The 23,302-nt window shown below is 44.1% G+C and overlaps 1 long non-coding RNA gene across 5 annotated transcripts; it reads left to right on the top strand.

The window, feature by feature from the left end:
* The first annotated feature begins 4,232 nt into the window (after positions 1-4,232).
* On the top strand, positions 4,233-19,836 carry LOC102257065. 5 transcript variants are annotated; one of them, XR_001361516.1, is made up of 4 exons: positions 4,395-4,737; positions 11,874-12,004; positions 12,643-13,701; positions 19,413-19,836. It is a non-coding gene; the product is annotated as an uncharacterized LOC102257065 (long non-coding RNA). The 5 variants fall into 5 exon arrangements; XR_001361518.1 differs by having other exon boundaries at positions 11,874-12,818; positions 13,285-13,701; XR_001361517.1 differs by having other exon boundaries at positions 11,874-12,845; positions 13,285-13,701.
* The last annotated feature ends 3,466 nt before the right edge of the window (positions 19,837-23,302 follow it).

Here is a 23,302-nt window from a genome sequence, read left to right as displayed (position 1 = left end):
TAACGACTTTTAAGTAAAATCTGTGCCTTATGCAATGGGGTTTCTTCTAGCGATGCAAATTATCTCCCACAGAAAATGCCAGGCCTATGATTTTGGACATTCAGAGGCATGCCTCGAATGAGTTGCTGGGCGGTGTGAGTCTCCAAGTCTATGAGCAAAGGCACCTGGAATCTATTATTCCAGGCACTTAAGTGGAAGTCCAACTGAAGCTTGGGGTTTGGCTGGAAAAGCCTGCAGACTTGATGAGACAATTCCTTTTAGCCAAAGAAATAATGCTGCTTTGATTAACAGAGCAAAAAGCTGGATCTACAGTCATTACCCCAGAATTCTTGCAAACCAAGCAGTACTGTGGCAGAGAAACTTTAGGATTAAACTGAGCTGTACACGGGGCTTTACGCACAGCTCCAGGCTGAAGTCGTGCTTGAAATTCTTTCACTTGGGAATTAGATCATTTATTTATGATTGACCAGCAAAATGCCGATGTGCCATTGAATTGGAACCATTTTTCACTATGTTTCCCCTATTTATTTTTACTCATAAAAAAAAACAACTTGCTGTTCAAATTAACATTGACAAACAACTTTTAATTGATGTTAAAGCATTCAGGATTTTATGTCCCTAGGATATTCATTCTTTCTAGGATATCATACAGACTAGCTGATGTACTGAAAATCTCTAGTTGTGCGTTTCTTTTTAATGAACCAGGATTCAGTTGTAAACTGAACTAAGTTGACAACTTACCTGACTATAAAAATAACAACAAAACAGAAACTAATTTGTGGAGCTGTTTTATCTGTTAGACTTGGTAAAACGCAGTGCCTGCCACTTCTAGCTTTTCAAGACCACTAGAAAACATTTGGGAGCTGAAACAAAAATTATTGGCTCCAAAATAAGAAAAGAAAATGGAAAAAATTGGAGAAAGAGATGTTTAAATATCTAGAAAATATAGTCACCTGCAGTTCAACTCAACTTTCAGAGTTGCATTCAAATTATATTTAATCTATGGTATGAGTGCAGTTTAATAGTTCACATATACCTTGGAGTAGGCCCTTCAAAAGCACCGGGCACTTCTGAGGGTGTTTAAATGGCCCCACTAAATTTGTAATGAAAGGTTTCCAAACCAAGCCACAATGTATGTTTATTTTCCTTTGGTTGGAATGGCTTTTGGTTAAATTTATTATAAATGGATCAGCATCCAAAAAGAAAAATGAAATTCTCTTTTAAAAAACAACACTTTAGCCCTAGCTGGTTTGGCTCAGCGGATAGAGTGTAGATCTGCAGACTGAAGGGTCCCAGGCTCTATTCCAGTCAAGGGCATGTACCTCAGTTGTAGGCTCGATCCCTGGTCAGGGTGCATGTGGGAGGGGACGGATCGATGTTTCTCTCTGTCTTTCCCCCTCTAAAAAAATCAATGGAAAAATATCCTCAGGTGAGGATTAACAACAAAAAGCAATACTTTAATTTCTAAATTTCATTTTCCTAATTACAGGCCAAACATTATACTTTGAAAGATTAACTTGCAAGGGAGAACTTGTTCAGATGAAATTCAATAAATGGGGACAGATGAACAGATTCTAACTGAAAATTCCGACTAATCACTCAGAAATAAAGCCCTTTGATTATATGCAGATGCCTCAGTATTTAGTTATTAGTTAATAGCTATGGAGTGAATCAAAATTATTCTCCCAGATGGCAGATAAAGCCAAGAAACAGAGAAATGGGATAATCATTTCATGATTATACAGTAGTAACTTCTTCAGAATGAAGAGAGAATTTAAATTCCAGAGTTCTGAGTTACCCTGCTGTTATCTTATCACAGGGAAAGCCATCCACTGACATTTTGGAGCCTTGGGAAGTGGCAAACTTCTGTTTGAAATGAACCATGTCATTTGCAGGATTCCACTATTTTCTTGCTTTTCCCAGCAGTGGATTCGGGGTTAGGTAAATTTTCCCAGTGGGATTGTGCTGGGCACCACTTCCACACACAAAAAAAGTAACTTGAAGCTCTCAAAAAGAATATATTGGTATTATGATCACCCAGGTATTCCTGAGCTCTGAAAGTCCCCAAGTAATATTGATTCACTGGCAAATATCATCAAAACGGTTTTGCTCCAAGCTCTGCATGTTAATAATTTGTGTTTTTCAGCAAAGGAAAAATAAAGGACTTCATTTGGTATCTGACTCGACCAATAATTCATTTACAGGCTTCTGAATTCACTTGTTGGCTTTGCTGGAGATGGAGCAAAATGAATTTTTATATAACATTAGTAGGATGATAGCAACAGAATTGGTTTCTGGGCAACTATGACAAATTGTTAGGAAGTTGGTAAAAGAGGGTGGGGAGGGGTAAAGCCACACTCTGTTCGGGTAACTTTATTTAATATCTCTACTATTTTCTTGATCTGACCTTGACCTGGTCTTAAGTGCCAAAGAATGACCTGATAAAAATGCTGGTTAAAGTTATCTTACACAATTATTTAAGACTGGCTTTGTCCTTCTCTAGTCAAGGGCAACCACTTCTTTCCTTGCCATGTGATTTGCCCTCACACAAGAGTGGTAGATGCGCTCTAGCTGGTTTGGCTCAGTGGATAGAGGGTCGGCCTGTGGACTGAAGGGTCCTGGGTTCGATTCCAGCCAAGGCACATGCCTGGGTTGCGGGCTCGATCCCCAATAGGGGGCATGCAGGAGACAGCCGATCAATGATTCCCTCTCATCATTGATGTTTCTATCTCTCTCTCCCTCTCCCTTCCTCTCTGAAATCAATATATATACATATATTAAAAAAGAGTGGTAGATGCAAGCTTGTCAATGACAGAGAAGCGAATGGTTTCAGTCCTTCAGAATCTACCTGCCACTGCCACTTTAATCCATACTCTTCTAGTAAGAGAAATGCAGGGATAACCCTCAGGCCAATTAGGAAGTATAATAAAAAGACAATATCCTTCCTAGGCCCTATCTTTACCCTATCTGACCTAAGAAATCATGTTTAATGAAGCTTGGGTGCTTATTCATTCTTCAATTAACATTTATTGAACATCTATGTTTAAGTTCTGTATTATGCACTGCTATACATTGATATATGAAAGAGAAAGTGCCTGCCCTTGTGGGGCCTACAGTCTAGTGAAGAGCCAGACATTAAATACATTATCACAGATACAAACTGTGGTAAATGCCAAGCAAAAGAATATGGCTGTATTCATGACAAGTGAACCCAATTGAGATAGAAGAGAGAAGGCCCTCTAAGAATGTTAACAGGTGAGCTGGGAACCAAAGACACTACTTTTTTCATTCGACCTTCTCCCTTTTTATTTGAGAAATTCACCAGTGTATCAGATGTCTCTCAGAATATTTTATTTTATTTGTACGGACCAAGCCCTACCTGCCAATAGACCTAGAGGGGTTGCAGAGGGACATTCTTGTTGTGTCTGTGCTTTTGGTTTGAGAAGAGCAGGAGGTACACAGGGCTAGATTGGTGTGGGGACAAGAGTCCCCCTCTGCTTCCCAGAGAATGCAGAAATTTTCAAAGTGTAAGCTTCACAAAGATTTAGGAACTTTATTACAAAACGCTGCTTCCCTCACATCCATTCACAGTTGTTGTGGTGCTTCTGGGATTCCAAAGATTTCCACTGCACTGCCTTCCCAAATTTTTTGGCATATGGAAGGTTTTGAGGACATGGCTGTGCTCTGTGACCGTACTTAGAATTCACAGATGTGGGAGTTAAAAACAAAGCTATCAGTGGAAAACACCTAGGTTCTGTAATGAGGCAGACCTAAATTTGAATTCCAGCTCTTGCCCAATTTCACAAATTTGAGCTTCAGTTCTCAACTACAGAATGGAGTTGTATGGGGTTGTGAGTGCTGGAAATAGTGGATATAGGAGGTTTCTGTCATAGAGAGTGCTTTCAACAAATGGAAGCAGTTATTAGTAATATCATCTTTGGCTCCAAAATCACTGTATTAGTTTTATGAATTTATACCCTGTCCCCAGAATATTTAAGACCACCAAGTTCATTGAGTTACAGGGATGTAAGCAAGGTTATTGATGAATGTTTTTAAATCTATCTTGATCCTTTACAATTGATCGTATTCATCTGTATCTGCCCACTGGTCATTGAGACTGAGTCTGTCTTATTCACAGTGGTAGCCCCAGCTCCTAGCACAGTGACTAGTAGCACTCAACAAATGTTTCCCGAATTAATGAACCTCATCTTACTTTCTCCCCTTCTCTTTTAGAGGCCACAAGAAGAGAAATATCCTGTGGGACCATGGCTGTTGGCACTGTTTGTTTTTGTTGTCTGTGGTTCAGGTATGGGTTCTTCACTGCCCTTATATCCCAGGTTTTCCTCTGTCCTTCAAAAACACATGTTTTACTCAGAAGGTAAATAGACAAAAAATATATTAGTCTAAGATTCAAGTTAACCTCTGCCTGAGGTATTAATCTTAATGGGTTTTGATTTAATTTCTGTTCCAGCAGACCAAATATGAGTAGAGATAGAATTGATATGCTATCAATTTGTAATCATAAAATGATTATGCTGAGCAATTAAATCAGCTATATAGAGTTTAGAGTTCAATCAAACCTTTCTGTGAAGACAAAGTATAAGAGCATTTAAAACAGAAAGTGGAGCACCTGTCTGACCATGATAAATCCACATTCCAGAGACAGGGAGAGGCCTTCTGAGAAAAGGAACTCTACAGTGCTCTACACAGAAGTGAGCCTTTGACCTGAGCCTCAAGGTACAGCCACTTCATACTGGAAGTTGACAAGTTCAGAGAGCTTTCCTTGCACTGACATGCAAACACACACATACGAAGAGGAGATTTGAGCAGAAGGATTATACAGTCGTTTCTAGTAAATTCTGCTATTGGGAGTCTTGACATAAATCCTGGTCCCCAGGGCTTGGGTTTCTGAAGTACTGGCGAGTGCAGGTTACTTCCATCAGTAAGCAGGCCATCTGAGCATCCCATCCCCATCACCTCACTGTTGCTGAGGACAGGGAAGGCCAGGAGTCCACATGTTCCTGCACAGACCCAGGCCTAGGACATCATTCTGTCCCAATGGCAAGAGACACCCATGACTAAAGATAGATCAGTGCCTCTGATATTCAAGAAACCACTCTTCCAAGGAAACAAAAGCTCTTAGGAGAAAGGAAGGATACAAAGGACTTGGCATGATTGTTGCTTGAGGCTCAAATATTTTAAAGCTGATTTGACTTCCCAAGATGAAAAAATCTTCCACTCAAAGAAACAAAACTATACCCCAGTCCCAAAGCTGTGTCCTAGAAAGTGATCTTTTGCCCAATATGGGGATTCCTCATCTTTAACAGAGTTTACCCATCCTCTGCTGGAATACTTCTGAGAGTTGAGTACTCACTTCTTCAAAAAGCCTGTCCTATTTCTGTATAGGTCTAATTCTTTTAGATATTATTTCCCCTCTTTTGAACTATACGTGCTATCTTCTCAATAATTCAAGGTAGACTCTTGGAGTCACACAACAGGACTCATTCCCTTCTGAACATCTTGAATCTTTGGATATTTCAAAGATGACTGCCTAGTGGTTCCTTCTACTAGCTAAACTTTCCCAATTTTCTCAATCAGTCCTCATAAGATGTGGTTTCTAGCTAGACACCATGAGTAGCATTTGCAACTGTAGAAGTTGGTCCAGAAGTGGTGTGAATGCTCCAGAGGGAGTAGGATTGTCACTGCCCTTATCTCAATGTTCTGCTTCCATTAATCTGACCCAGTTTGCAGTTTATATTGGAATAGTCACAGCATGTTCCAGACTGACTTCGAGCTAATGGCCAGCCAGGCCCCACCCAGATCTTCTGTACATAAACTTCCTGCAAGCTTAAGCGGCAGCTACCTAATCCCACCCAAAGTTGTCTCCTCTCCTATCATACATTGTTTTATTTTATTCAGAGCCCTCATCAGCATTTGGAAGTATTTTGTTTGCTTACTTATTATCCATTTCCCTCTGCCAGGATATAAGCTCAGGGAAGGCAGTGTTCCTTTTCCACTAAATTTGTAGATTCTACTACAGTATTTGGTATATTATGAGTGTTCAATACAGTTGGATGGATGGATGAATAAAGCCAGATATTCCGCATACTGTAAATATCCAATTGACTTTCTTAAGACCTAAAGCTTCATGAATATTTCTATTAAAAGTTTAGTGTTGTTTCAGTTGTCCTTCTACAGAGTAACTATAAGTCTGGAAACACAGAAGCACATGCATGATAAATGGCTTACCGATATTACAGTTTAATGTACAATATGGTCAGTGACACTACATGATCTATTCAATGTATTGTCATTAGCAATGCACAGTTCAGAGCACTATATGAAATTGCAGTGACTCTGGGGCATCGATGCAGCATTGTCATCATGCCCACATATTCACCTATGATGCATTATTTCAGACTATCTGTCTCTGACTTTCACCCAACAACCAACAACACGACCTGTGCTTTAGCATGCCACAGACAAATACAAAATCAATCCATATAAAAAAGCTGTCTATCTTTTCAGGTTTTATAGCCAGCCTGTAGATTGTTAAATCATGAACCTTGAGCCTTTTATCTAATTATCTTTTTCTCTGAGCCTTACAGTCTCTGAAAGTATATTATTTCTCCAAGTCACTGATAAAAATCTAGACCTGGAGAATTCCATGGAACACAATTAGAGACAACTCCCTTTGTGTTGACTTTGAACCTCTCAGCAGAACTCATGCAAGCAATCATCATGTGTTGAGGGTCCCCATGTGCCTGCCACTGTTCTGGGCTTTGAAACTACAACCTCCTTCAGAACCTACAGGCACTGGAGAGGGCAGATAAGAAAGCTGCCCATTGTAACCCCAGAAAGAGCACTATGATAGCAGAGTGCTTGGTGAGCACGCATAAGGGATTGTCTTAGTCCTTTCAGGCTGCTGTAACAAAATACCACAGCCAGGGAGGCTTACAAACTGCAGAAATGTACTGCTCACAGTTCTGGAAGCTGGACATCAGATTTCAGGGCCAGCATGGTCAGGGGAGAGCCCTCTTTCTGGTCATAGGTTTCTCCTTGTATCTTCATACCATATCCTTATGTAGCAGAGGGAGATAGGGAAGCTCTGGGGCCTCTTTTTGAAAAGCACTAGTCCCATCCACTCTCATGACCTAATCACCTCCCAAAGGCCTTACCTTTTACCGCCATCATATTGAGGATTTCAACGTGTGAATTTGGGAGAACACAATCAATTATAGCAGGAACTTCTAAACCATGCTGGGCAGAAGGAAAGGTTTCCCAGAGGAGGTGCAGTTTAAGCTGAGTTTTGAAGGACAAACAGCCAGACAAAGATAGGTTATTCCACATGAAGGAACACTGCCTGACAAAGGCACTGAGGCTGGAGATAGTGGCTCAAGAATGGCAAAGCCCAGCTGTGAGGATCTGTGAGCCCTTAGTGGGGAGGGGGGTAGAAGGGAGACAATAGTTATTTGGTCTGGCTTGTTTTTCTCAAACCTGTGCTAGTTCTCAATAGTCATCCTTTTCAAAGGGCTTAAAAAAACTTTCTCTAAATTACATTTTAAAAAATTACATTTTAATTAAAATTTTGCCAGGCTTATTGGTTCACATAGCAGGTACTGTACCCAACAATCTTTTGGAACCAGTCTTCAGGAGTGTTTTAGGCATCAAGCACAAAGGCTCTGTTATCCCAGCTGCAGGATTGTCCAGGGGCCTGGATGGGAGACTGCAGGGCCTGGAGACTTGGACATAATGAAAATACAGCCCTCGTTGGCATGCCGGATCCCCCCGCCTTGCGTCCAGTGCTCTTGTAGCGATGCTTCTCTCAACTTCCTCGTTAAGACACTTTGCACTTATGAGGAGCAATAAATAAAATGGGAGTTGGGTGGTCTTACTTTCTCTATCCTGTTTACATGCTACAGGAATCCCTAAGTAATGGGCCTTGTCCCTTTTTCAATCATAACTGAGAATAATCTAATACCACCACCCTTTTCGCTTTGTTGTTGTTTTCTGCAAGCCTCAGCTCATGTTGGGCACTGTTCTCACAGAAAGGTGTCACTCTCCTCAATTTGTCCTTGGTACTGTGCCCTTCCTTCTATCTTTGTCCATGTCCTTTTCTAAACCATGCATGTCATGAAAAACACAATGGCACCTATAGCTGTGTCCCCTCGGGGATTAGTCACGATTCAGTTCGTTTGGCAGAGCCACTGTCCCTCTTGAGTCTCTCCCTTTTTAGGGCTGCAGGCCATAGGCTCCCACCTATCTTTTGTCTACATTCAAAAGAATGTGATTTCCTCAAGTTTATCAGTTCCTCTGCTTTATGTAATAAGCCTTCTTGGTGCTAGGATGATTGAACCCCTCATTGCTACTCTCTCTCACCTCTATCCCAGTTCAGTGATCCAAAGTAGGAGAGACCCCCTGCACCTCACATCTGACCGTCCATCTGTGCTGTGCACACCCTCACTCTGCTCTTGTCTGTGACACTCACACAAAACGCACTGCAGTTTCTGGTAGGATGTCTGCACCTCTGCGGACACACACTCCTTTGTGTCCCTCAGGTCTCTTTCCTCTGAACAGGGCATGCCCGTATGCCAGGCTACAGCTCCATCTTACTGAGTCCCAGTGACACCTATGAGGTCATTTGCCCTCAGTGAGCTCAAGTCATTCGTTAATCCCATTTTGTATATTTTTATACAGACAGGAAAACTATGAGATCTTCTAATATTAATGAAGATGCTGATCATTGATCTGATTCTCTTGACAGACTCTTGCTTTCATTACCTTCTTCATTAACCCACATTTCTAACTGATGTTTGGTTGGGCAAAGTGCCCCTTTTAGAAGTAGAGTCAGTAGGCTAAATAAACAATCAGGTCAGGCAAGGAATAGGAGTGCGCATCTTATCTGTTTTCCTAGCTATATTCCGGGAAGGAATTGGGCTGGTAAAATGTTGGTATTTAAGTACATGCTCACTTATTGGTCACCCTTACTCCACTTTATGTGGAAAAACAAGTTAACAAACCTCCAGGAGGTTACAGGGTCCCTTTATTACAGGGAGTGATGTGTCACAGCAAACTTTCACCCCTGGCTTCTCTTTCTTATGACCTTCCTCATCCTCCCTTCGTGCCTTTCATGCCTATGGTGGTGATAAGAGCAAAATAATGAAATGGAAGGAAGAGAAACCTGGAGAGCAGTGAGGGTACAGGAGCACGGCACCCAGGGACCCCTGGCCCAAACCTGCACCCAGGGAGCACCCACCACCTCACCAAGAACTTAGATAAGAGCACCGGAGCTGTGCCCAGGCTGCCAAGATCGGAGTCCGAGTCCACAGTTGTAATTTCTAGTACATTACCCTGTTAAGAGGCAGTTGAAGGAGGTTTATCTAAATCCATCCCTCTCCAGAATTAAGTAAATTTCCACTTTCGACCATTGCAAAAGGTCTCTGAGGCAAGACGTTTCTTTGAAATCTGACCAACTGGTGCCTCAGAGGGGAGGACAGTTTTGGAATCTGCCAGATATGGAGTCAGAGCCTAGATTTGCTATTTATCAGCTGAATAACCTTGGACAAGTTATTTACTCTCTCCGTATTGATTTCCTTTTCAATCAAATAGGGGTATAGGAGCCCCTCCACAGGTGGGCATGGCATTGAAGGTTCCAGGGATGTAAGTGCCGGCCCAACAAGCTTGACACCTGCAGCCTCAGTCACCACCCCCTCTACCGCCCCCACCCTCTCCCCCTCATGGAAACCAGTGGCACCGGGGCTGGGACTGCTGTGCCATGGGGTGCTCAGGCTCCATTCACCGCCCTTCCTCCCATACTAAGCCTGCCATTGGCAGGCTCGGCCATCATATTTTTCTGGATCTTTCAGAAAGCAGTAGGCCCTGCCTCTTAACTCCAAGGATGGGTGTGAGCCATTTCAGTGGTAACACTCTGGGTACATGAGACTGTTTTCCCTTGATAAAGCCTCCAAATCTGTCACCTCCCCACGCAAGGAAAAGGAGGCACGCACGTGCAGACGCAAATCAATGAATGGGGGCTTGTACTTTAAGTTGAGTCTCAGAAGTGAAATGTAAGTTTCATTTCCTTAACACAACCCACATACATCACTGTTTTGCTAGAAAAGTTTTCTTTGTGAGATAGAAAAGCTTTGGGAACCCTGTGTTCTTTTGAGACACAATATTATCCAAAGAGGTCCCTTCAGGGCCATTTCGTGCTTTGTTTTGCTAACCAGCTTTATTGTTATTGGTATTATATATTCTGTCAGCAATCTCAGACCTGCTTCTCAAATACCTGTTATGGGCCCCCTCAAGTGATTATTCCAAATAGGCCAGGAAATTTTCTTGTTCAAGTCTTGTCCGGGGACTTTGTGTTGCTGGAATCTTTTTAACTGGTTGCATTTATCTTGTTTTGGTCTCCTAGGACCCAGATCCACATTAAAACACACCCCTTTTTATAAAAACATTATCTTCCATTTCTGCAGGCAAGAGGGCCTCTCTCCAGATAAGCAGCTCATTCTAGCTCTCTCAGTCCCTGGTTTCAAAACCTGCCCTTTTGGAGAACTGTTTAATAGCTTCTGAAGAGTTCTTGCTTTATCTTGAGACTCAGACAAGCGTGACCTGGAATGTCTGTCTGAGACAGCAAAGACACTGTCACACAGATCTGCCCACCACTATCTTCACAGGACACTTGCAGGCTTGACGCACCTCCCCAGGCCATTAATGAAGCCAGTCCCCACTGTTTGTGCTCAGTGCCCTAGCCCCTGGGTTTTTCTCCCCTTTTATCCTCAGCTCTTTTAAAAGCTTATTGAGAAAGATTCTGAGGCCACACCAAAGCTCTGTGGGAAAGTGTGCTGCAATTGATTACTACTGTCTGTCATGAGCATGGTATTAACAGCAGGGTCCCGTGCTCATCTTTGCTGTCCCTGGTCTAACCTTTTTATAATGTAAGTGCCACAGTGTTCACAGGACAACCATCTTCAGCATTTTCAATTCTTCTCTTTAACGAGAATGCCTCCCGGACTCGATGAAATTAGGTCTTTTCCTTAACATGTTAGTTGTTCAAACAGGTTTGTCATTTTGTCATCATATACATGTTTCTTGTGATCCTGTAGTATGATTTACCTTTCCCAAGCTCTGATACTATGTGCTGACAGGAAGCCACAATCTTAGAACTCTTGGCAACATGGTTGTATTCTTCTCTGTTCTTACCCCTCATTGAGGTCTCAACTGGGACTAATGGGGTCACCATTTAATTCCCATCATCCTTCGATTTTGATGGGAACTCTTACATACCAGCCAAGCCCCACTTCCCTTTCTCGGACTGCTTCTCCCTCATGTATTCCTAATTTCAATTATACTTCTCTCTTTCTAGCCAGTTTTGATGTTCATTTCCTGGTTAGTGATCATGAGAATGTCAGTGGTTACTGAAGCCGGGGTATTCTTGAGGCCGAGGAGCCTTTATCCCACATCAGAGGGAACCCTCTAGGGCAGCAGGATTAACTAGTGACTGTTATTTTATTCATAAGTTTCTATATTTCCCCATTTTGTCAGTGAGCATATATTACTTGCATATTTAGAAAAAATTAAGTGTGATTTAAGAACAAATCATCTAGACTTGTGGTTTGTAGCCTTTTCCTTTTTTAAAGCAGCAGCACTCTTTGTTCAAATCTTACAGGGAAACAAATGAAAGAGAAGCTGTTCTGGTTGAAATGAGATCTGTGTGTATGTGTACGTGTGCATGTTTGTGTACATGTTTGTGCGTGTGTGTTGTGTGTTTGTGTATGAATGTTGCATGTTTGTGTGTTGCATGTTTATGCGTGTGTGTATGGGAGTACCTCCTGTGTTGCTGTATATTCTGATTTTTTTTTCATTCCCAGAAAGGAATATCCAGCTGGACGCTCTTTGCCCATCAAATAGGAAATTGTGTCTGGCCCAGAGCTGGCCTCTGCTGTACAGAGTTAGTATCTTTCAGCCAAGAACCCACTAGGTGTATTTGGCATCATCAGTTGTAAGTAGCTGCACTGTTTCTGGGCAGGGACATTCCTTTTGTCTGTCAGTTCACAGACTGTCAGCACTCTTCTCCTGTATCCTCCAGGGACTCTACCCACGGGGATGGGGCGGGGTGGGGGGAGATAGTGTCACAGATAGGTCTGATTTTTTAGGACAACCTATTCAGAAGAGATACGAAGAAGTGATTCCCTGAGATGTTCTTAGATGGGCCTGAGCTCCGATTCTCTCAGCCCCATGTTTCAGGTCATCCACCTGGCTCTCTTTACAGATGCACTAAGGACCTCTCCATTCCTGGAAGGACTGGCACCCACCATTCCTAGGACTGGAGGTTTTTATTAAGGATGTGGAGGAGGGAAAGGACTAAATCATGTGTGTGCCAGCTCCAGGGCCAACTTCCCTGGGTTTGAAACCTGGGTTTGCTGCCTGCTAGCTGTGTGGCATTGTCCAGGTTACTGATGCCCACACTAAGCCTCAGTTCTCCCATTCTTAAAAGGCTTAGGACTGGTTCCTGACTCCTCAGATCCTCATGAAAACGAATCCTGAGGGTTAATGCTTGTCCAGTCAAGATAATAGTTTTATAAATGTTTGTTGTTATTGTCATTATGTTGATGGTCTTTAGTCACCCTGTCTCCCCAGCTCTTGACCTCCTGGGCAAAGTTCTGACCAAGATTCTGAATGCTTACAAGGAAAGAAAGATACCATTTTGACCTTTCTGGTGACTTTGCTTTGTGATGACGAGAACACCTGTAGTGGCGGAGCACAGCCCCGTGATGCTGAGGAAGCTGCATGAGCCCCAGCTCCCGCCTGGCCAGGTAGAGGGCAAGGCTTGTCGACCAGAGGTCAGTGGTATCACCTCTGCAGGAGCAGCTAGAGCCTCTTCTCTGTTTCCAGAAATAACTCTTTGTATCTAGACTATGGGGACAAGCAGGATCTGTTCACATAACTATTTTGGCTGCCATTGCTTGAGTCCTTATTATGCCAGGCTCTACACATACATTCTCCCTTCTAGTCACACAATCCCTACAAAGAAGCTGCGGTACTCCCAACACTGAGGCTCACAGAAGAAATCAGCCAGCATCCCATGTTAAAAAGTGATAGAGCTAGTACCCAAACCTAAACTTCAAACCCAACTGCTTTCTGTTACCCTGCATTCCTTCTCTCTTACCATGTCCCCAAAAGTACTGTGGAGCAGAAGGTTTCCACTAACTTTAGGCCTTTAGCATATGATTGTGTCTTGAAAAGAACCCCTGTTGAGACATCTTCTACTTTCCCTGCCAGACAAGATGCACTGTCCAGAGATTCCAGCTGTGCAGCCATCCTGGGTCTGCTCCCAGATGGATAACGCCTATATCAAGTCATGGCTGCTTTTGGACTGAGCCACCGGGCACTCATCACCTTATCTTTTCCTGGACACGTGCTCAGGGACATATTTGAATTCACCATGTTTGCAGGTCAACCACATAAACACTGGCCTTTCCTGGAGACTACCAGAACATTCCTGAACCTGTGACACCCAGAGGGAGTCTCTCCCCAGAGACCGGCAAGTGCGATGTTTGAGAAACAGAGCAGCCCAGAGAAGCCCTTCTATTTCACCACAGAGGAAAGATGGAAGACATGCATCTACTCTGGAACTCCTGCCTCAAGATCTGAGATGGACAATCTGGAAAGATCTCATCAGCCATTGGCTCTCGCAAGGTGACTTGTGGCCTCCGTTGTTGTGTGCCACCCTCTGCCCTGTGCCCGTGGAGCATTTGGGTTTGTGTGTGGTCTCCTTCTCAGAAGAGAGTTTCTGTCTGCTATTTCAGTGTGGAGACAGGGCATCACCTTCTTTGCTAATAATATCCCTCCTTTTAACAATGTCTTCCTGCCTTTACCTGTCCCTGGCATCTCTCTCTCTTTTCTCTCATCGCCATCTCTGGGGAAGTCACCAGGAAATGCTATCAGAAAATGGTGCTTTGCTTTTGACTTTCTTTTTCCTGATTCTTTTAGAGAACTTAACAGACCACCTTTGCAATGTCTTGTCTCCTAACATTACTACTTGTCTCTCTCAAGATTCATACTTTTCTTACAGCAATTTTTTTAATGAAAAAATGATCAAGTTGTGTGATTTCTAGAGTTATCTTATACTCCTAACGGATGTTCCTCTGGCCTGCCTTAATGTCTCTTGTCAGAAACGTCCTTGATCTCTCTTGTCAAGTATTTATTTTCAATAAAAGTGGCTTTCTGAAGCCTCCTGATGTCTAGCTTTCTGACAATTTCCTAGAAGATCCACTTCTATCAGTCCTGTGTCCTTCTGGCACTCCCAATTAGTTGGGGTAGGTCAGTCCCCAGCGTAAGATGATACAGTCCCAGGGCTTAAAAGGTTATTGGTCTGTCATGACTTAACTTCCTATCCAAGGACTGATTCTTAGGAATTTGAATGTAAAAGTATCTATTTGATGCTGACGCTTGGTTTGCAAAATGACTATTTAAGGTTTTTAAGGTGTATTTTTCTCCATACCTTTTGTAATTATTCACCTTTCATTCCTTTAGTAAATATTTACTGAGGGGCTACTATGTGCCCAGTGCTGAGCTAGGCTCCGGGGTAAAATCATGAGCAAAATCATCCAAGATCCCTGTTCTCCTATAGCTACTGCCTGGTGGGGAGGCAAGAGGAGTCAACCAAGTAATTATGCTAAAACATGTAAAATTTTAGCCATGAAAGTGTGTGAAAGAGAGGCATGTAGGGCTGTGAAAGCATGTAATACAAAAGGCTAGTCTACTCTGGCTAAGTGTGTCCTTAGGCCGACAGCCTTAGCCTCACCTAGAAACTAATTAGAAAAACACATTCTCATTTCCCACCCCCAGATCTACTGGATTAAAAACTCTGGGGGTGGGGCCCAGCATCTGTGTTTTCATATGTCCTCAGGAGATCAGGATACACACTCAAGTTTGAAAAATTCATGCTCCAGATAATCAAATGAGGCTTCTCTGAAGATACAACTTTTGAATTATGAAGGAACACTAGGCAATAGGGTGAGGTGGGGAAAGTATTTCCCATAGAAAGAATGGCATGTGTAAAAGCCCTGTAGTAAGAGCAGAGAGCTTTTGAAAGCATAAGGGATTATTCAAGAGAGGAGAAGAGTGATAAAAGATGAGCCCAGATAGGTTGACAGGAGCCAGGATGCACGGGTCATGGAGGCCTCATCAAGGATTGGGCAATAGGAAGCTTACGCTGTGCTTTTAAACACAGGGGTGGCATAATCCTGTTTGTTTTCATTTAAAAAATAAGTCTAGAGAATGGAAAAAGGATTGAAGAGTTGCAGGAAGAGACCAGTTCTGGAGGTCACCATAGGCACCTGGAGAAATATGGTGGTCACTTGGACAAAGGAAGTTTCTGGAGGGATGGAGGGAAGGATGCATAATCACAAATTTCGTAGGTAAAGTCCACAGGTCTTAGTTATCAATTGGGGATGTTAAGGATGACTCTGGCATTTTGTTTTATATGCGAGATGGAGGATAAATGATGCCAAAATTGACAGTGGGAAGAGATCATGAGAAGGTCCTGTTGAGTTTGATGTGCCTTTGAGTACCTAAGAATAGATATCAATTAGATGGTAAAAGGTGTGGCTCTAGTCTAGAGTTAGAGGAAACATCAGGGCTGGCAAAGCACACAGGTGAATGAGTCATCCAAAGCTAAGTGGCAACTGAAATTGTGGGCCAGCAAGGGCATGTACCTGGGTTGCGGGCACATCCCCAGTGGGAGATGTGCAGGAGGCAGCTGATCGATGTTTCTCTCTCGTCGATGTTTCTAACTCTCTATCCCTCTCCCTTCCTCTCTGTAAAAAATCAATAAAATATATTTAAAAAAAAAAAAAAAAGAAATTGTGGGCCAGGCTGAGCTCATTCAGGGAGAAAGAATGTAATGAAGAGGAGAAAGCCAGAATGCTCATTGCGGAACCTCAGCATTCTTGTTTACTGGTCAGGTGGAGTTAGGATGACCCCATAAAATACATTTAGCATATAGAGCCAAAGAGAAGGGGGAAACTAGAAACCAGGAGAAGACAGTGTCAAAAAGGCCAAGGGAAGAAAGAGTTTCAAGGAGGGAGTGCTCAGCAATGGTGACTAGGGAAGAGATGTGGAGTCCGGAGGATTGTTCTAGTTTGTTTGATTTTTTAGTGTGAGTGGTTCTTGCATGTTAAAACCTTAGGATTTCATTGAAAGGGGATGGTGGAATAAAAGAAAGATGTGACCAGGATCCTAAACACAGGTGGGAGAGTGTAGAGGCTTGGATTCTGTAGATTCTGCTCTAGCCTGAATGTCTCTGAACCGCTGTGACCATCCTCTGACCTGGAATGCCTGCTGTCCCTCCCTTTCTTGGCATCTCTGCTCCCCGCTGTCTTGCCTGCCACAGCCCCTTTCCTGCAGCCCGCTCTGCTGTTTTCTCAGCTTTGTTCACCCACTAAGTTATTAACTTGTCAGGGTCTAGACTCCCCACTTCCTTTCCCACTTTGAAAGCACTGTTGGCTCCCTTCCTGTTCACCGCCCGGAAAGTCAGCATGTGGAAGGTCGGGGTTAGTCTGCGGGTCATTATTGGCAGGCGCACAGAATTACAATTAATGTAATTAGTGGAGGATGTTGAAGGCTTCTTAAACACATTGATACAGCTGAAAAGGGAATAATGAACACAACCATCTCTTCATTACCTTAGATGTGGAAGCAAATGATGAACTTAAAATAGACTCTTCAAAGTAATTTCTCCAAGAGGGTTCAGTTTTAAAGGGTCACATATAAACACGTTAAGGACCATCGGTTTTTACATGGGCTCAATTAGGATTAGGAATAATCTTTAGTTTTTAAAACAGACTCAGAAATAGGTAGGTTGTTTTAATATGTGTTGCAACTACTCTAGGGCAAGCAAGTTTTTCTGATTCTTTAGATAAATTTGCAGCAGTTTCTTAAAAAGAATTGAGAGGTTTTATCACTACCTAGCACTTCTGAAGTCATGAATTAACCTAATGAGGTCTGATGGACTCAAGGCACAGACTGCCTCCTATTTGTTTATGTAAGTCCTGCTGAAATGATTTCTTGTCTAAAGATAAAATTAAGGGAGAAAGAACCTTTTTGAGCATCTATTATGAACAGATCTTTTACTTATGTCATTCTGTAGATTCCTTGCAATCCTGTGAGGCACATACTATCTATTGACTTTACAAATACAGAAATCAGGGCTCAGAACTGTTTAGTAATTTCCCAAAGTTCACACCTCTGGAGAGTGGCAGGTAGTTCTGTAGCTCTGGTCTTCATGCTCATACATGGAGAAGCAGCATCATTTTTGTAACAATAGTAATAGTGGCTATAATAGCAATGCCTCCCACACATCAAATCCTGGATGTATGAGGAGCCTCTGTGTATGTCAAATTGTTTAATTCTGTAACAATCCTCCAAGTACCATGGTCCTCATTTTACAGAAGAGGAAATGGGCTTGAAGAGGTTAAATTATCTGTCTGGTCACTCGGTTATTCAGTGAAGAACTGGAATTCACACCCAGTTCTACCTGGCCCTGACATTTCACTCTACAGTAACTTTGTCAAGGTTAGGGATGTTTTCCCATCCTCGCTATCAAGCCTGAGGCATGGTAGATGTAAATATTTTTTCCCCAATGTTGACTATACAGCTGCCTCCCAGCACTCCTCTTGAGCTGGAATACCAAATGCTTATTTAATTTTTATTCTTCGTCAGCCTTGAGAGGGGAGGACAAGTACATTAACTATTTCTGCCAACTTATATAGTTTGGTAAGGTACTTTCTTGTGCATCTAGCAATTTCTTCTGTCAAGCCCCTCCACCCCTGGAAAAAAAAAAAAAAGAACACTGCTTGTGCAACCAGAATTAAATATCACAAGTTGTGAATGAGCTCACTTACTGTATCTAGAGAGGAGCTCCTGCCATGGTCACACAGACGGGTTTGCTCTAATTCTACACATGATTCTAACAGTCTTTGTTTTCAGCTTAGTCCACAGCAACACACCAGAGGAAAGCCCACTGCGGATTAGTACAGTAACTCCACAGATAGTAATAACTGAGACAAAAAAACATTAAGAAGCAGAAATGAGAACCCAGAATACAGCCGTCCAGAGCTCTTTAGTGCACTCTCCATAACGGGATTACAGCAGTCTGCGTGATGACTGTTTCACATTGTGGCCACACTGAGCATTAATGAAAAGTTAACATTAAATCATGTTTGGTTTATAGCACATATCTGATTTAGGAAAGTAGTGATGATGTGTGCAGAGTTAGTTGGGTTTTTTTTAGAATAAAACACATTAGTGCTCTACCCTTCAAACCTAGCTGTTCAGCAAAGCTTGCCAGGGCGGGCCGTCTGCATTGTTCACCTGTGGACCCCAAAGCACAGTGTCTGGCAGATGGCATGTGCTCACTAACATTGGGTGATGAAATGCCAAGTGCCTTGTTCCTGAGGGTTCTGCGTCACTACTGTCACTTAGGAAGCTGCCTTCCTGGCTGTATCCCAGGATGACTAGGAAGGAGAGAAGGGGCAAGACCCCAGAGAGCTCAGTGTTTACTGTTTTACACATTAAATGAGATGATACTCAGCGTCCCTTCAAAAATAAAACCCATCACTGTGAGGTAGATGCTGCTATCATTGCCTTCATCGGATTAGCCAATGTCGCCCACTGAGCGGGGTTTAACAAAGCAGCTGGGCCTTCTTTTCCTGGGACACCTTTCAACCCAATAGCTGCACCCAGCTATGTAACCAGCTCTGACCAAAACAAGTGCAGGTCCTGGGAACGCTCTGTGGGGTTTACAGGCTCCGCACCCCTCAGTGTCTCACGAGGAGGCCCATGTAGTGAAGACTGAGCCCTGAGAAGGTCAGGGGTGCTCTCGATGAGAGAGCCACAGTTCAGAAAGTTCCGGACCGCAAAAGATTTGCTTGCGTCAAGAGCTGTGGCAGCCAGGGGCTCGGCTTCCTGCCTCTGCTCTAAGCACCGGCCTTTCTGCCCAGCTCAGGGCTGCTTGCTTTCCAGGGCACAACCATTTGGAAAAGGTGGCCTCACGAGCCTGTTAAATGCGTACAGCACCTGTAGGAAAGGGAGCCCCGCCCCCAGCAGAGCAGATGTTCTAGGAAAGGGGACCAGATCTCTCAGCCCCTGGGGACTTCTGCCCTTCACTCCTGGTGAAGGCATTAGCAGGTTATCTATAAATCCCCAGGCATCCATCAGCAGACGCAACAAGGCTGTTTTTTAGAGAAGTTCACTGACCTTTTGTTAACTTAACTCCTTGTGAGGAAATATCTAATCAGCTGTGCGCTAACGTGTCAAGGGCCCAGGGTCACCGAAGCAGGCTCTGTGGGTTGGGTTTCCAGCTGTGTGTTGCCTGGTGTCTGAGCTGTTTTGTTTTCCTCTTTCAGCTATCTTCCAGATCATTCAGAGCATAAGGATGGGCATGTGAGGAGGCCCGGGATATGACACTGCCCCTTCCGCTGGAGGGTGGAGGACCTCTTAAGCTCTTAGCCGGGTATCTGGGAAGTGAGCAGGCCACACAGAATAGGGAAAAAAAAGGATCTGCAGTTATTCCCTGATCACTTCATCGTGGATGTCAGACCACATTGCCTTCTCACAGGACATCTTGGTACATCCGTGCTCTGGAGCGGAAAAGACACTTGCTTTTCTGTTAGCAGGATGGGCAGCTCCCGGGTGCCTGCCGCAGTGCTCTCTTTGGTTCGGGAATGCTTGCATGTGGCACTCTGAATGATCACCGGCTTACGTTCTACGGATACAATCTCTCCTCCACTGGGAACTGGTTTTATAAATAAATGTCTTTGTTCAACCTTATGTCATGTGTTGGTTACCGTGAGAAAAGAAGTAAAGATGATGTCAGAATAGCTCCATGAGGGTTAGGGGCAAGAGGTGGGGAATTTGATTATGCAATTGGGAAAGTGTTGGGGAATTTGTGACCCAGAACCAGAGCTAGACTTACCCAGCAAGATGCTGGGCAAACCTCAAAGTCTTTGCCTGAAAGGAAGCCCTCAATGGCTCTAATGATCTTGGGTTTTCCACACATTTAACAGTTCTCTCCCCCTACCTCTGTCGTTTGGATTTTTGTTGTTGTTCTTTTTCTCACTCTAGAAAAGGCACCTACAATGCATGTTAAGGTCCCGATTAGCCGCTATCCCTGTGGTCTGCCTCAGAGTTTGGCGAGAAGCAGATGTCTGAGGCCTCTTTGTGAAAACTGTCCAACCTCAGGCCAGGCCCTACCCTGACACAGAGCACGGGGCAGGCAGGAGTGTGCTGCACTCTGGGTGGTCAGCTGGGAGGATGGGTAGGTGAGGCCCAGGGCTTGTGGGGGAGACCACCTCTCCCTGGCCAGTCTTCCCACTGCATCTCCACGAGTGGTCCTCCTGCATGGCCATCTCAGCATGTAGGGAGTGGCCCTGGCCAGTCTTCCCACTGCATCTCCACGAGTGGTCGTCCTGCGTGGACCATGCCATCTCAGCATGTAGGGAGTGATGAGATGCATCGCAAACAGCAGGTTCTTGGGTTCCACCACAAGCCAGCTAAATCCAAATCACTGCAGGTGGGGCTAAGAATCAACGTTCGGTACAGGCCTGGGAGAGGCTTCTGCACTCTAACTTTTGAGGACCACCATCTTGAGAAAGAACAGATAAAGATGGAATGAGTCTTGTCCCATCCCCGAGCAATGAAGGCAGCCAAAGCTTGCTCTTAGCAAAGTCCATCCTGGAGACGGGCACAGGATTTGGCCTGCCTTTTCAGTGAGACTTCTGATGTCACCTAGGAAGTCAGGGACAGCTGCAGAGATCTCTGACAGATTAAAGATGTTCACCATGCAAATTTAAACAGGCCTTTGTTGGTTTTTTTAAATTCCATCCTTGCATTCTTGGCAATTTTTTTTATCCTATAATACTGTGAGAACTTTAAAAATGGAAGTGGTAGAAGTGGCCAGGACCTCTCTCAACAATTTAAGAGGCTTTGTTGTAAGAGGCACACTGCAAATAGAGGGCAAGGCTTTCCTGTCTTCTGGAGCCTTTCACCCCAGACCCTTTAGTGATACTCTTTAAGGCTTTCTTTTCTCCCATCCTCCTGCCTTTTTCTTTCTCACTGAGAAGAGAAGGTAGCAGGGCTGGTCCAAAATGACCAGCCCCAGGACACTACCACCACCTCTGGGCCCCCCACTGCTCCCACCCCCTGAGCCGCTCCCAAGGTGGCAAAAATCATTTCCCACCACTTGAAGCTGCACACAATACATGCTCTTCGAACTGGTCTCCTCTTCATGTCGGCTCTGTCTGGCTAAGCTGTTCTAGGTCACTGAGTGAAACCAGTGCATTATGAATGATCAGACCCCGCAGCTGCCCGCCAAGAGGTCAGAAGAAGAAAGGCCCCTTGACATAGGTTTTCCTGGTCTGTGCTCCCACATATGTCCTCGCTGACTCTGAGCATGGGCTTCCCCCTAATGCCAGCATACACCTACCACACCCCAGGAACGGCCACAGCTGAGCCTGAGCTTGTGGGTCATCCTTATTGAATAGGGTCTTTCCCCTCTCCCTAATTTGGTCTTTCCAAGCAGTAATAGTAGGGAGATTGTCCCCATTTCAGGGAAAGGGAAACTGAAATTTGGTCAGGTTGGGCTCCAGATAACTTCCGCTTTCCCCACATGACAGGTGTACTGGGCTGAGTCAGCTGCCATTCCTAAAACATCCTGTGATTGACTTGTCTCCCCAGGCTATGTGATCATCCACAAATTGGTTTTCTATTCGTTTCCAGGTGGCCTCCCTGAAATACTGGTGTATGACAGTCTGCCCTCCCTGGTGACTTCCTCTATCAGTCTTCTGCAAGAAGAGACAGGAGCTGCCCTGAGTAAATTAGGGTCACAGTTGCTTGATGTTGCGCCGCAGAGACTTACAACATCTTTTGGCATGGCACATAGTAAGGAATACACAGCAACTGTGCACAACCCACCCACAACAACAAGTTTCACAGCTAACACTTATCCTTAACACATGTCATACACTGATTTTTTTCCTAGTCTATTTTCTTTAATGCTGGTTGCACCCTCCTCAAATGATTTAATAACCCATGACTAGGTTCTAACCCATAGTTTGAAAAATACTGCTCTTCAGGGGAAAACCAAGCGCATAGTGAGAGACAGAGAAACAGCTCATAAGATCAGAAAGTTTGAATCCTCATGAGAGCCTGACACGGCATCTCAGCCACAGCCAAGCAGTGCCCCAGTGGCACACAAGCCACTTTGGGGATTTAAGGGGCATTGACAGATCCTGCAGAGACAGCACTAGCACCCCCTAGACCCACTAAAACAATGGGAAATAAACACCAGATTCCATTTTCAGCATTGATGTGCTGTGCACCACAATCATGTGGGATGGGGGTAGGTGTGGTTAAAAGCAGGAATCTGCTAAAACTTAAACTTTCTATGAATGATGGGCATATGTAAATATTCATCCAGATGATTCTGATGCTGCCCATCCACCAATTAGCATTTGAAAACCAATTCACCATTTTCATGAAATCAAACCAGCGACCCAGAGGTAATACCCCCAAGACTAACACTGCACCAGCTCTCATCCACAGGAATTTCTCCCTCTGAAATTGTAAGCACTTGGGGTGCTCCACAGAGCTCAGCGACAACGAGACACTATGTCTTGTTTTGCTCCAGGTTGCATGTATGTGTCGTCCCATGTAGACCACAGACCGGGGCACAGGGTGCTCACTACTTGACTGAGAGTTCTGTCTGAGGGAAGAAGTGTGCGCGGTGGGAAGGCTGAGCGCTTTACCAGGCCCCTGCCCTCCAAGGCGGACTTACAGAGCCAGTGCCGCTTCTGGGAAGGCCAGCACGCGGGCAGATGTGCTCACTGGTTCGGAAGGGAAGGAAACATGCACACAGACATGTAGGCTGCCCTTCGCACATTTCTCATCCTGGCCAGACACACGGATATTTGAATGTATTGTTTCTGCAGTTATTCCACACTTGGTCCCCAGAGCTTGGGAGGCAAAATGTCATTTGGGTGCTGTCCTTTACCGTGCAGTCATCACCAAGCTTCAGCTGCATGGTGATAGCTCTCCGCCACGGGACCCTCCTTGAAAAGATTCAAGTGCTGTGGCTTTCTCTGCCAGCCCTGGGTCCGGCTTCCTCCCAGGAGTTAGTCAACGTTTTCCGTTGAGAATCAAATAGGACATATTTTAGGCTTTGTGGGCCAGATGGCCTTGAGACTACTCAACTACACTGTTACTAGCTTGAAAGCAGACATAGATAGTGCATTAAGGA

This window comes from Myotis brandtii, unplaced genomic scaffold, assembly GCF_000412655.1.
Source record: "Myotis brandtii unplaced genomic scaffold, ASM41265v1 scaffold174, whole genome shotgun sequence".
Lineage (NCBI taxonomy): Eukaryota > Metazoa > Chordata > Mammalia > Chiroptera > Vespertilionidae > Myotis > Myotis brandtii.
Note: the sequence above shows the minus strand (reverse complement) of the source record. Positions and strands in the feature narration are given on the sequence as shown.